This window comes from Myxocyprinus asiaticus, chromosome 46, assembly GCF_019703515.2.
Source record: "Myxocyprinus asiaticus isolate MX2 ecotype Aquarium Trade chromosome 46, UBuf_Myxa_2, whole genome shotgun sequence".
NCBI classification, from domain to species: Eukaryota; Metazoa; Chordata; class Actinopteri; order Cypriniformes; family Catostomidae; genus Myxocyprinus; species Myxocyprinus asiaticus.
Window position 1 is genome coordinate 13,730,473 of NC_059389.1, and position 12,681 is coordinate 13,743,153.

Below are 12,681 nucleotides of genomic sequence, written 5' to 3' on the forward strand. Positions count from 1 at the left end.
TAAACCGAATAATCTTAAGCAATCTCTGACATAATAGTCATGGTTAGAGTATTAGAAAAAAAACAAAACAGTTCTTGTTGAAACATTCACAGACGGCCCGTAAACCAGCCTGAATGTATTAAACTGTTGCAATGTATGGACTAATTACAGTTAAATATTCACCCACTTGGACATCACCATTTTCGGTCATGTACAAATCTAAATGAACTTGAAATTACAATCTGTTAGTAAAGAAGTTTTTTTTAGTGACCCCGCAACAGTTTATTTAAAGGTGCACCTCCATTTCTGTGACCTTCATGGCACCTGCTGGGTTTACCAAGGATTTGTTGACTAACAGACAGGAATAATAAAAGCAGCACATATTATTGTAGTTACTGGCTTGGTTTTAATATAAATTATAATATCATAGCAGGCTATTGATTTTTGAATATTGTTTGTTGGTACTTACACATGCCTTTAACCCAGACGCTGTGTAAAAATCAAATATCACAGGAAAATTACATTAATTAATTTGAGACATGCTTTTATTCAAAGTGAAAATGAATTTATATTGGATTAATAAATAAAAACCCCAGAGAAGGGACTTCTTTTCAGAAGTCATTTCAGAAGTCCGACACACACCACTGATTTTCACCAATGATCAAAAGGATTCTTTCGTTCAACTCAGCATGGGAAAATACAAGATAATTGCATATTTTCATTTAAAGAAAACATTTTGTGAATGCTTTTTTATTGAAGTACTTGATTGCACAAAAAAAAAAAAAAAAAAAAAAAAGGGAAAAAAATGCAAGAAATCTGACATCATAATGTAACTGTCTCTCTGAATTTGTGCATACTGTAGGGTTTGGGTGTGAGTGAGACCCCATACACCTTCTTCATCTTCAGGCCACACAAACTGGAAACGGCGCAGCAGAGTCACCAAGATCAGGAAAAGCTCCATACAAGCAAGACCCTCACCAAGACACACACGGGGCCCTGCAAACAACATTTATCCTTATGTTGGTCACAATAAGTTCAAACAAAATAATACCAAATGATGGGACTTTATACACCTGTCTTTATTAGGAAAATAGTAATGTATCTGAACAATCACCTGCAGATAAGGGCATAAAGGCTTTGGGCTTTACAAACTGGCCTTGATCATTCAGGAAGTCTGCTGGATTAAACTCATGAGGAAACTTCCACTGGCCTTCTTCTTTCAGTACAGATGTTAGATTAGGGATTATAATTATTGTTCCCTGGAGTAGAAAACAGAAGAAAAAAAAAACATTTTTAAGAGATAAAATATGAAAAACTCTGGTTTATATACTGTGAAAATTTTTGATTTTATCCCATTAACTTATCACAATAATTTCTCTCCATTCCTTTAAAGAGTTTTAACTCAATATTCTTAAAAAAAAAAAAAAAAAAAAAGATTACGGCAGCAACTGAAATTGCTTTGATTTCATTGGGCTGTTGTTTTGTAGTCAAGTTTCTTAACCTTCGGGATGTTGTAGCCCATCAGCTTGGTGTCAGCTTCAGTGTTAGCAACACGCTGAACTTCATGAATCACAGCCTGTGTGTACGGCATATTGTGTCGGTCTTCAAAAGACACCTGATCTTTACCACCAAGAACTTAGAATCTCTTGCTGACATTTCTCTGGAGAAAAATTAGGATAATGATTCTGTTTAACCTAGAGGACAATAATTCACATTGACTGATTAACCAAAATTAATGTGTGCTTTTAAAACATAGACCTTGAACCTCTGGGTGAGTTGTGAGTTAGAGAAATGCAGTGAGCAGGGTGTTGGAAGTGGTATCAGTCCCTGCAGAGTGCAAATCCATTATGTACATAACGAGTCGGGCTTCAGAAAGTGTGGAACCATAATTTTCTCTCTGGGGGCATAAGATATCATTTAGCGGAGACTCATACACCAGTTAGTGGTGCATATGTAAAAGGTGAAACCTATACTTTTGTTAAAATACTTCCTCCTCCAGTTTTATGTGAAGTGTGTAAATTAAGCAAGCAGTTTATAGGTTGGTTTCCCTAAAATTGTAAAAACTGTGGGTCTGAGACACTATCAGAACTTCGCTTTTTTTCGCATGAGCTCGAGTTGCCAACATTTCGCAACACGAACACAGGACATAATGCCTTAAATATGGAACGTATTGCCATCCCACTCGAACGTTTTTGCGCTAAAATATGGGATGTCTTCATTTTGGCCAAATTACACGACGTTCCGGGACAGTTGGCAAACCTAGTTAAACAAATGGCTGAGGGTTGATTCAGGAATGCTGTTTGAAAATAACTTTTGCAATTCTGTTTTGTGCTGCTAGAGGCACGGAAGTTACACACTTCACCTTTAATATGTCAGAAGAAAGTCACATTAAACAGTTTCTGCCATGCAAAGCCAGACTAATCACACTCACACACCTTCTCAAGCTCATCCAGACAGCAGTCAGTTAAGTCTCTCGGCTCTCCTGGGACTCTTGTCTTCTTGTGTTCATCGATCAGACTCGTAGTCATACTTTTTATCTTCCCTATATTATCAAAGGCTTTTGTAAAGGGTAGTGGCAAGCTTCTTAACACAGGAAATGTTTCATAAATCTGTAAGAAAAGCAAATGTTTCACATATCAAATCAAATCCCTTTATTGTCACTCAGCCATATACACAAGTGCAACAGTGGGTGAAAGTCTTGAGTACGGTTCCAAGCAACATAGCAGTATGACAATTACAATAAACATCTGATTTACACATAACACAGTTTACACAACACAATATACAATATACACCTAATAATACACAATATACAGTATACACGAAATAAGAAGACCGTATACAATAAAAATAATATACAATATACAGTATACACAAAATAAGAAGACTGTATACAATAAAAATACACTGAAACTGAAAACTATTGATTTTAAATTATGCTGCATCCAAGCCGCTAGGTGTCAGTGTAAGTCCAAGATGACACAAAGACAAAAGTCACGGAGTGCACCTTTAAAGAATTGTACTAAAATGTAAGCACCATCTGCAATTACTTTAGTGTCATCATTTCTCCAAATACAATTGTCAGTCGCTGTGTCCGAATATCCATACTTCCCTATTATATAGTACGCCAATAAAAGTGAGATGAAAAAAGTGAGAAATGACCTACTACTTCTGATGAGATTCTGAAGTGCGGATCGACTGGACACTTTACGAACCCATAACCCTACTTTAACTGTAAGTGATATATATATATATATATATATATATATATATATATATATATATATATATATATATATATATATATATATACACACCAATAATGTTGTTCTTTGGGCTTAAAAATGGTGCTTGTTTTTTGTTTTTACACATCATATCGTGTCATGGGTCAATGCCCACGTCCCCGGATGAAGTATGTACGGAATCTATTCATAATACTCATGCATACTGTACATAAAGACCATACTGTTTTACCGGGCGAGAAGTGTGTCCTTCAAATACAGTACATACTGTGACAGTATGTGATTTTGGATGCAGGGACTCATTGCAGAGTTTTTCTATTAAAAGTGTAATTTTATAGTAGTTTTAGACTTATACTGACACCTAGTGGTGTGAATGTATTTACATTTATGCATTAGGTATACATTTTTTTCAGTTTGTATGTTCCCTGGGAATTGAACCAAAGATCTTAAATGGACCCTTCTCACACTTCCAGATTTTTGAATGTGGAAGCAGGGCCGTAGCTAGTGGGGTGAAAGGTGGTAACAATTCTAGGGGCCCAAAGGTCCAGGGGCCCCACAACAAATTCTAAACTGTAATTTTTTGTAGGAAAGGTGCCCAGAGCAAGATACAGTCAGGGGGCCCAGATTACCTTGCTACGGCCCTGCGTGGAAGTAAATAATTGCAGGAGAGCAATGAATGGTAGTCCACAGCATATTATTTTTGCTTACAAATTCTCTCCAATAAAGGAAAAAAAGCACCATTACTTTTTGAAAACTTTTCAAATAAAGAAAAAAATTGAGAGCGATGGTTTACGACCGAGATGTTCTAATTTATGGTCACTCTCAGCAGATGTGTTAGAAACCTCATCGCATCTGTGGTACCATCATGTGGTAACTAGTTTTTTCAAACTAATTCAGGATGATATGATACAAAGTATAATGTTATAAATGTACACATTTAAAAAAAAAAATCCTAGATTTACACCACAAAACACATCACCAAATCCATTAAAGTCTTGGCTTGATATAGGCATTTTATTTTCTAGTGTTGACACATTTCAAATTAAAATAGGAAGTTGGGGACATATCGAAGGGCATGTCCGTTTTTTCTGAATAGCCAGTTTGTCATGTCACATATTTGAACATGATTTGCTGAACACTAGTGAATGGCAGGTGGTATTAGTGGGTGGGATAGTCTCATTCTAGAGAGCATTTTGACAGGACAAACTGAGTGATTGCAGCGCGAGTCATCAATATTTTTGTAGACTGTCTTTGTCAATGTTTAGGATAACAGTTGCATATACGCTACCGGTCAAAAGTTTTGAAACACTTACTCATTCTTTATTATAATTTTTTTTCACATTTTAGAATAATAGTAAAGTCATTAAAACTATGGAATAACATAAATGGAACTATGTGAATTATGTTGTGACTAAACAAAATCCAAATAAATCAAAACTATGTTATATTTTAGCATCTTCAAAGTAGTCACCCTTTGCCTAGAATTTGCAGAAATGTACTCTTGGCATTTTCTCAACCAACTTCTTGAGGTATCACCCTTTTTAAACAGTATTGAAGGAGTTCCCATCAATGTTGGGCACTTATTGGCTGCTTTTCTTTATTATTTGGTCCAAATCATCAATTTCAAAAACTTTTTTTTTTTAAATAAAAGTTTAGTTTTATAATGAAATAAATTAATATGTTGGCACAATTATATTTTTGTCTACAAAACTAATTTCAAACATTTAAGCATACACCTTCAGATCAAAAAAAATAATTTAAGATCATGGAAACATTTCAGTCAATGTTTCAAAACTTTTGACCAGTAGTGTAGATGGCTTTAAAGCTAATAACATGAACTAAAAGCTACAAAACTTGAAGCAAATGATTCTTTAAAGTTATTAATGTGATGTCTTACAATGTTCCATGGTCCACTGGGGATCTTTGACATCTCTGTAACAAGTTGAATGTATTGCTTAAGGAATCCTTCGTTGTAATCATAACGGGTTCCAAACAGAACCAAGCTGATGACATTTGATGCAGTGTTGTGGAACATAGTCTGAGGATTCACAGTTCCTCCTGTATAGATGCAATGTATGTATTTTAAAAACATTTACATTTATTTGTAAGGTAAAATGAGTGGAAAATAAGTTGCAATATAAAGGTGTGAGATTATTAAATTGGTAAACACAAATACGAAAATTTTTCTCCAATTTGGCAATAACATGTGAGACCTCTCCCAGAATTCTCTCCTCCATGGACTGTTTCCCCAGACCAAAGTTCCTCAGAGTCATAAGGGCAAAGTGTCAATCCTCCTTCCAAGCAGGGCCATAATCAGCATACATAACACCTGTAGTACAATGATGATGTTGGTTACCAGAGAGCTACCACGCGCCCACAGAGACAAAAGTGTTTAAAGAAGAAGTGAAGTTTTCTGTTGAAAATAAAATACCTTTTAGGGTTGGAACTTGCCAACTCCCGCTTCCTCTTTGCCCCAAGCTTGCGATTACACATGAGTAAAGCACTACTGAGGAAGAAACAACAATTTACAGTTGAGGATTAATTCGATTTTATTCATATAATCTGTAATATCACACCACAATATTCATAAATAAAAGTAATGATACAATAGCATTATTGGTAACAATTTACAATAAGGTTATTTGTTAACATTAGTTAACAATATTAGTTAACATGAATTAACAATGAACAATACTTTTACAGCATTTATTAATCTTATTTAATGTTATTTCAACATACTAATAGATTTTAAAAATCAAAAGTTTATATGTTAACATTAGTTAATGCACTATGAACTAACAATGAACAATTTTATTTTTATTAACTAATATTGACAAAGATTAATAAATACTGTAAACAAATACTGTAGCGCCGGCCAGAGGTCAACAGTTCAAAGAGGGAGTGGCAGGGTGTGTGTGGTCCAGGGTGATTCTAACTGCACATTTCCTCAATCTGGAGATGTACAGGTCTTGGAGGGTGGGCAGGGGGACACCAATAATCATGTCAGCAGTCCTGACTGTCCATTGTAGTTTCCTTCTGTCTGATTTGGTGGCTGAACCAAACCAAATCATTTTCTCCTGAAGTCCACTATCATCTCCACTGTTTTGAGCGTGTTCAGCATAAGTTTGTTTTGACCGCACCAGACAGCCAGCTAATCAACCTCCCATCTGTATGCAGACTCGTCACCGTCGCGGATGAGGCAGATGACCGTGGTGTCGTCTGCAAACTTCAGGAGCTTGACAGTGGGGTCTTTTACAATGCAGTCATTCGTGTACAGGGAGAAGAGCAGTGGAGAGAGAACGCATCCCTGAGGAGCACCAGTGCTAATAGTGAGGGTCCCGGATGTGAGTTTCCCCAGTCTCACTAGCTGCTGCCTATCTGTCAGAAAGCTGGTGATCCATTGACAGATAGGGGTGGGCGTGGAGAGCTGGGACAGTTTTGTTGAGAGAAGATCAGGCATGATGGTATTGAAGGCTGAATCGAAGTCCACAAATAGGATCTTTGCAAAAGTCCCAGGTCTGTCAAGGTGTTGCAGGATATAATGCAGTCCCATATTGACAGCATCATACACAGACCTATTTGCTCGATAAGCAAACTGAAGTGGGTCTAGCAGGGGTCCAGTGATGTTCTTCAGGTAGGCCAGAACCAGTCTCTTAAACAATGTCATGGCCACAGACGTGAGAGCGACAGGTCTGTAGTCATTAAGTCCTGTGATTTTGGTTTTTTTGGGGACCGGAATGATGGTGGAGTGTTTGAAACAGCAAGGATTCACACTGCTCCAGTGATCTATTGAAGATCTGTGTGAAGATGGGAGCCAGTTGGTCAGCGCAGACTTTCAGACAGGCAGGTTAAACACCGTCTGGGCCTGAAGCTTTCTTAGTCTTTTGTGTCCGAAAGACCCGCCACACATCCTCCTCACAGATCATAAGTGCAGGAGTAGCAGGAGGGGGGAGGAGTGGGGTTCCAGGAGGTGTTGGTGTGTGTGAAGTGAAGATCAGAGTGGGGGAGGGGTGTGAGACTGGGCTTTTCAAACCTGCAGTAAAATATATTCAGTTCATCAGCTATTAGTTGACTCTCTACAGAGCAAGGGGGAGGTGTCTTGGCGATGCTTTTCAGGCTTTTCCACACAGATGCAGGATCGTTGGCTGAAAACTGTTTTTTCAGCTTTTCAGAGTAACTTCTTTAAGCCACTCTGATTTCCTTAGTCAGTGTGTTCCTGGCCTGGTTGTACAATATTTTATCACCACTTCTGTAAGCATCCTCTTTAGCATGACAAAGCTGTCTGAGTTTTCCTGTAAACTATGGTTTATCATTATTGAATGATAAAATGTCCTAGTAGGGATGCACATATCCTCACAGAAACTGATATATGAAGTCACAGTATCTGTAAGCTCGTACAGGTCTGTGGCTGCAGCCTCAAAAACACTCCAGTCAGTGCCGTCAAAGCAGGCTTGTAGTTCCAACTCTGCTTCATTGGTCCATCACTTTACAGTCCTTACTACAGGCTTAGCTGATTTTAGTTTCTGCTTGTAGATTGGGAGAAGATGAACCAGACAGTGATCAGATATGGTACCTAATACATTAATGCATATTAACGAATGGAACCTTATGTAAGGTGTTAACACACAGTTTAATCTAAATTTATTGTGTCAAATTACTGCATCGTTTTTTTTTTTTGTTATTGTTTTTTTATCCCCTTTTCTCCCCAATTTAGAATGCCCAATTCCCACTACTTAGTAGTATTACTCACCTCAATCCGGATGGCGGAGGACAAGTCTCAGTTGCCTCCGCTTCTGAGAGAGTCAATCCACGCATCTTGTCACGTGGCTCGTTGTGCATGACACCGCGGAGACTCGCGTACTCTCTGCGATCCATGCACAACTTACCACATGCCCCATTGAGAGCGAGAACCACTAATCGTGACCACGAGGAGGTTACCCCATGTGACTCTACTCTCCCTAGCAACCGGGCCAATTGGTTGCTTAGGAGACCTGGCTGGAGTCACTCAGCACGCCCTGGATTCAAACTTGCGACTCCAGGGGTGGTAGTCAGCATCAATACTCGCTGAGCTACCCAGGCCCCACTGCATCATTGTTAACTGTCCTTTTTTTTTTTTTTTTGCCAAAAAAATTTACTAACGTAAATTATACTGAAAGAGAAAATTATATTATACTGCATAAATGTAATACAATAAACTAATATTGAGCACTATTAGACAAATTGTATGGTGAAAGTAAGAGTCACATATGTTAAGAAATATATTACCATTTACTCCAGCATTTACTGTGAAGCTGGTGTAGCATCAATTATCATATTATATTAACTTATAATAACACAGAGGGCTATATTTTAGCTAGCAAAATCAAGAAAAGTCAAAACAATTACATGTCTAATACAGTCGGAAACAGGGACCTTGCTAAGCCTGTGCTGGTCTATAGCTTGTGAATATTCACCCTCATTGTGATAGAAATATCTTAAAATACATGTTGTTAAAACACTTCTTTTTACTGGATGGAGCAACAGCTCCGTGCCTCAATGTGCGATGGATATCGTTCAATGTCATCCGCAGAAACGTGAGTAAATAACACGTGTCTTGGTGACAGAAGCTTCCAGTGCACAAACAGTACAACAACTAGACAGAGATAATAATAAAATAAAAATAAAATGTATAATAGAAAATATAAATATATATAGAAATACATATATATATATATATATATATATTGTTTCTTTTTGTGTACAGCGTAGGTAGTTTTTGTTGCTTTTCATTCAGTCAATAATTCTCTCAACATAAACATACATTTTTTCAAAACACTTGTTAGGTCATAAACACTCAGTAAATCACACGCCGACGCTATACACTCGTTCCCTCTCTCCCTCTCTGGTGTGTTTTTGCCGCTTTTAAGGCATCTCCCCGCTGTCACTGTAACAATAAACAGCTGTTAGAAATCATGTTGACGAGCCACACCACTCCCTCTCTCCCGCAAACAGACACATGACCACGGCCCCATCACCACATGGGGCAGTTTTAACTGTTCATGAGATGGATAGCCTGAGGGAAAAAACTGTGCCTGACAGTTCTGGTGCTCAGTGCTCTGTAGTGCCGTCCAACTGTTCAAAAAGGTAGTGGGCTGTGTGAGTGGTGTCCAGAGTGATTTTTCCAGCCCTTTTCCTCACTCTGGAAGTGTACAATTCTTAAAGAGGGGGCAGGGGGCAACCAATAATCCTCTCAGAAGTCCAAACTGTCCTTTGTAGTCTTCTGATGTCTGATTTCACACCTGAACCAAACCAGACAGTTACTGAAGTGCAGAGGACAGACTCAGTGACTGCTGAGTAGAACTGTATCAGCAGCGCCTGTGGCAGGTTGAACTTCCTTAGCTGGCGAAGGAAGTACAACCTCTGCTGGGCCTTTTTCACAATGGAGTCAATGTAGGTCTCCCACTTCAGGTCCTGTGAGATGGTAGTGCCCAGGAACCTGAATGACTCCATTGCTGCCACAGTGCTGTTTAGAATGGTGAGGGGGGTCAGTGTTGGGGTGTTTCTCCTAAAGTCCACAATGATCTCCACCATTCTGAGCGTGTTCAGCTCAAGGTTGTTTTGACTGCACCAGTGAGCCAGCCATTCAACCTCCCTTTTGCATACAGTCTCATTGTCATCTTGGATGAGGCAGATGACAGTAGTGTCCTCAAACTTCAGGAGCTTGACAGAGGGGTTCTTGGCGGTGCAGTCATTGGTATACAGGGAGAAGAGTAGTGGGGAGAGCACACATCCCTGAGGGGCACCAGTGCTGATTATACAAGTGCTGCAAGTGAATTTCCTCTGTCTCACTAGCTGCCCATCAGAAAGCTGGTGATCCACTGACAGATAGACGTGGGAACAGTTGGTGTAATTTAGTCCGAAGAATAGCTGGGATGATGGTGTTGAAAGCTGAACTTAGACAATACACTGGGGAAAAAAATAGAAAAAGTCTGCACATTGTCATAAAACTTGCAAATCTGTAATATCTTACAGTGCTTTGGTCAAAGATCTTCAGACATTCTATAATTTCTCTGAAGATTCTTCCAGTTGCAAGGGAGATATCACTGTTACCATCATGATTTACCTGAGAAATTTCACATATGATGCTGGCGATGCGCTGCGAACTGAACCAGAGAAGGTTAATGGTGGTGGACATCCTCCTCCCGGCGTGAACTGAACATTCTTTACACTCATGTCAAACCATATTTATTGACTTTTTGAACAGTTTGATTCACAAAAGAGCATCATAAGACAGCAAAAACATGCAAGGACAGAAAGTCCTCACTTTCTTTGAGACGCTATTGTGCTTGATAATCCAAAATTTATGACGTGAATGGACTTTATTCATAAAAACAATTTAATTACTGTTCCTCATAGATGTTAACAGCATTTACTAGTGAGTCTGGTGACTTCCTTATATGGCATTTTCATGGTTGTGGATTATGATAATTGTGAATTAATGTGCACACACCCCCTCTTTACGAATGTTTGGAATTCACTAACATACACGTTTTACTAACAAATCTGGGGAGCATGAAGCGTTTATGAATCCGGCAGAAAGTTTTCGAAAAGTTTTACACGGAAATTACTCCAAATTTACTCAAATATTTACTAAAGTTTCATGAATGAGGCCAATTGATAATAGCACATTGTGGTCTTTGTTTACGAAGAGGCTGTATCCGTTGAGAAACAAGCGAGTAAAAGATCACAGTATCTCAACGTTTTGAATCACAGTACACTAGATATAAAGGGGAAAAACACTTACTCATGCTGTACATTCCAAGATATCTGCATTTAGAAATATGAATAAACTCCATAAGCATTCGACTCACGTGGTATTCAATTTCAAGTTCGATTACACTTCCTAGTTCTTGATGCATACACAGAGCAGTAGATGGCACTATAGGAAGTGTAATTGAGCTTGAAATCATGATTGCTAAGAAGACTGCTGTCAAGATGTAAAGTTAAAAATGAGTGCTATTTTGGTCTGTTCTCACCCAAAACCAACTGGATCCCTTCAGAAGACATTGATTAAACCACTGAAGTCTTATGGATTACTTTTATAATGACTTCATCTCCTTTTTGGAGCTTTTGGAGTTCTGGTCACCATTCACTTGCTTTGAATGGACCTACAGAGCTGAGATATTCTTCTTAAAATCTTCATTTGAGTTCAACAGAAGAAAGAAAGTCATACACATCTGGGATGGCATGACGGTGAGTAAATGATGAGAGAATTTTCATTTTTGGGTGAACTATTCTTTTAACTTGTATTAAACCCAGTAAATTCCTTTAAAAATGGTGCAGTGGTGACCAGTAACAGGACCTAAAATATACACTTTCCTTCTATATTTACATACATTTAAACATAATATCTTGATGTTGTTATAATAAATGTGGACATGTTTTGTGTCAACTACCCAATAACAAAATGAACAAATCATTACCAACACTTTTGTCCAATTTGGCAATAACATGCGAGATCTCTTGCAGAATTCTCTCCTCCATGGACTGTTTCCCCAAGCCGAAGTTCCTCAGGGTCATAAGGGCAAAGCGTCTGTGTTCTTTCCATCCAGGTCCATAATCAGCCAAAATAACACCTACAGTTATATCTTGATGTCAGTTATAACATCTTTAGTAATATCTGGATGTCAGCTTGGGTCACGCTGATACAACGTGTATTCACTTTATCAGATAAGGCTTCAAATTGCTCTTTGGACTCTTTTCATTAAAGAAACAACAAGGGAACAAGCTCAAAAATATAGTCTGTACAGAGGTATAAAGGTGAGGGTTCATTGTCAAGATGATGACTGGAACCGCTGCAGTAGTTTGTAGATTTACCTTTTCCCTCCATGACATGGTTGACCATGAGATCTTGTGGGCATCCCGCAAAATCCAAACCCTTATTAACAAGAGCTTCCTTCAAAGCTTCAAATCCATTAAGGACCACTGAAGGTCTTGATCCAATGTACAGACTATAAACCTTTCCATAGCGATCTGCCAGCTAAAAAGTTGAACATTAAGATATTACACTAAAACTGTTCCATAATGCTGATTACATAACACAATACCAGATATTTTTCACATCTAACATCTAACTCTTGAAAGCAACAAGTGAATGTTGCAGTCATTGCCAATGTACATTAGTCAAAGAATGTTCAAAGAATGCAATACTGTACCCTCTCAAAGTCTTTCAAAGGATTGTTAATGTTCAGCTGGAGCAAATTCCCAAATAATGGGAGAGGACGTGGTCCAGGGGGAAAGTTCTTAGGCTTCGGGATCCGGATGAATAAGAAGACAAGGAAGAAGCATATCCACACTAGAATCAAAAAGCCCAGCATGATGACTGATGTCCAACTGTTAACTGCTCTAGTATACACAAACACTCAGATACTCATGCACCAAGCCCTCCCACTTCAAATCCCTAACATTCCCATGGAGCATG

At 38.4% G+C, this 12,681-nt stretch overlaps 1 pseudogene; it reads right to left on the reverse strand.

Moving 5' to 3' along the window:
• Positions 1 to 801: 801 nt before the first annotated feature.
• Positions 802 to 12,586, reverse strand: LOC127435936 (cytochrome P450 2D3-like; annotated as a pseudogene).
• Between the last annotated feature and the right edge of the window lie 95 nt (positions 12,587 to 12,681).